Here is a 3,007-nt window from a genome sequence, read left to right as displayed (position 1 = left end):
TGAACAGGCTCTTCGACACAACTCACAAAGATGCCTGGAGGGTGCTGTTCAAAAGCGCCGAGGTCCCCCCTCCCATTACTGAGGATCGCGGATTCGGCGCGAAGCGCCAAGCCGGTGCGGTAAGCTACTTTACCTTTCACAGGATACTTATTTTTTATAGATTGACTCCATGCGGGATCTAAACTCCCGTACCTTTGACAGGACTGGCAGGAGACGGCCGGACAGATCAACTGTCCGGCTCCTTTGCCCGAAGGCCCAGCAGACGCTCTTCTGGCGAAGATGCTGACTCCGGCTCCTTATAAGGTGCCGGAGAAGACCAAGAAGGCCAAGGGAACCCGAAAGAGTTCCCGACACCAGGCGTCGTCGGACTCACCGTCCGAGGATGCTACGCGCAATCCTCCCCCGAAGATGAGGAGGCAGAAGAAGATGCTCCCCCTCCAGACGGGGGATACAAGAAAAGGAAGGCCGCCCCAACTGGGGAGGCCAAAGGGTCCAAGAAGGGGAGAACTCTCCTTCCGGACTACTCTACCACCGCCGCCGACGGCGAAGACGAGTGGCTGCCCAGGGCCAAGCCCCTAGGGAAGTCATAAGTATTCGGATACCAGAGTAAGTCATAGTATTCCTTTGCCGCACTACTTCACCTAACGCCGAAATATGATTATGCAGGCCGCCCCGAGCCCGTATCGATGTATCATCGGACGGCTCCCTGGGCTCGTCGGACATGGATAGCATCCAGTTCCGGCCGCCACCTCCCCCTATCCTGCGGACGATGCCGAGGTGTTGTCTCACGAGGCACCGGGTCGAGGGGAGACAGTCCCGGAGGTGCCTCAAGGCGGCCTCCCGGACTCCGGGAGCCGAGGGGACAAGGCCCCTGAGAGCTCCGAGTTCAGCCCTCAGCCGAACACCGCGTCGGAACCTCCAGTGGTTCCGGGCTCGGGCAGGCGGCCTCCTTCTAAGAGGGGCAAGACGCCTGTGCCGGTGACCTCTATCCATCCAGAGGCGCCGGACAATCTGCTGGAAGCGCTTCGCAGCGCTTCCATCGACGAGGAGCACCGTACTATTATGAGTGCGGTGGTCCATAAGGTTCAGTCCGCCAAGAGCGGATTGACTGAAGCCTGTGCCAGCCTTCTAACAGGCTTTGAGGTAAGTGTTTTAAAATATAGGAAAAATATTACCGCATAGACAGTAGCCCCTGATGCTTTGTTCGGTGTTCACAAAGAAAAGCCGAACAGAGGATCAAATAATATCACAGGAGTCTAATATGAGTATGTCAATATGCGTATGCAGGCCTCGCTGCTGGCGTCCACCGCACTGACTGCGGAGGTCGCCGTACTGAAGCAGGACCTCGAGGGGTCCAAGAAAGAGCTTGGCCTTGCCAAGAGGCAGCTCGAGGAGAACAAGGGTAAGTAATACCCTGTCTATAGATATGTATATACAAAAGAAGACGCGATTGCAAAATGACAGGATCATCATATATTTGCCAGGGGCCACGACCAAGGTGGCGACCCTGAAGCAAGCGCTAACCAAGGCCGAAGATAAAGCGGCCAAGGAGCGCACCGAGCGGGAAAAACAAGAGGCTCGTGTGGGCGAGGTGCAGCAAGAGCTCCAGGCTCTCGTGACGAAGCACGAGGCGTTGGAGCTTGACTCGAAGACGCGAGAGTCTGAGCTTGCCGCGGCCCTCGAGAGCGCAAAGAGTGCCAAGGCCGAGGCCCAAAAGGCCCTCCAGGAGATTGACGCGATGAAGAAAATAGCAGCGGGTAAGGCATTCTATATGCAAAGCAAGCATGTGAAAGTAAATTACCGATTACTTACCCGAATTGGGAGCTCTCCAGGAGCATTCGCAGATTTGCCCCACAGCGTGTCGGATGCCGCACAATTTTACCAAGCCGAGGAGGGAAGCTCAACGGAGAAGCTGTTTTGGTCTCAGTATACTGAGACCGAACACCCGATGCCTCTAAGCGACCAGCTAAAGCAGCTGGTCGAGCTGCACAAGGCGGCCGAACAGGCCATGAAGGGCCTTATAGTCCGGCTGTGGCCTGGCGGCACCCTTCCGAACAGCTACTTCGCCCTGGTGAGGCGGCTTGTGGATGCCTGCCCACGGCTGGAGGTCGTCAAGTGGTCCGTCTGTCGTGGTTCTAACTCTGACAGTGATGTAGGGGGGTAAGTATGGAGAGGCTAGATCTCAGCTATTGGGAAGTTGTAAACACACCAAGATGTACGAGTTCAGGCCCTTCGCGGAGGAAGTAACAGCCCTACGTCTCGGTGCCCGGAGGCGGTCGATTGGATTACTGGCGTGTGAATAACAGGGGTGCGAACCCTTCATACTGAGGAGGGGGGTGGCTTATATAGAGTCCGCCGGCCCCCTCCTGCCCTCAGTAATGCAGGGTTTAAGGTACATTTAAGGCTGGGCGTTACTGGTAACGCCCCTAATAAAGTGCTATGATGACCATAAAGACTACTTAACAGCTGACCGTTTGCCTGCGGAGTGACTGTAGGTCTCCTGGCAGTCGAGTGGTTGGCTTCATGGTCGAGTGATAGCTTTCTGGTCGAGTGTCTTGAGTCCGTCGAGTGGGATACCTTTAAGTCGATTGAAAGGTGACTTCTCCTAGGGATGTCCTAGGGTAGGACTCTTTGGTCAGGTCCGTGTCCCCACCCTAGGTACATGTCTTCATCATTAGCCCCCGAATGGATCGAGGTTAGAGTGGGGAAAGAGTTGGAGATCTTTCCGACTGGTTCTTCGGGCTACGTGAGCGCCTCGTTTTGGGTCAATCGTCACGGATGACGTTGCCAACCTTTTTCAGTCGCCTTGATCCATTCCAGGCCTTCCGTCGAGTGAATTTCTTTGCTTGTGACATACCGAGCGCCGGCGCGATCGGGGTCTTCTGTTTTGACAAGTTGTTTTTGGATTTTGGGAAGCGCGCGGGACGGGAGCGGCCGCAGTAATCGGAAGCGATAAAGCGGAAGCCCCTCGATCCCCGCATCGCCTTTTTCGCCACGTACTGCGCGC

This window comes from Triticum urartu, chromosome 7A (assembly GCF_056163025.1).
Source record: "Triticum urartu cultivar PI428250 chromosome 7A, HENAU_Tu73, whole genome shotgun sequence".
NCBI lineage: Eukaryota > Viridiplantae > Streptophyta > Magnoliopsida > Poales > Poaceae > Triticum > Triticum urartu.
This window is presented reverse-complemented; position numbering follows the sequence as displayed.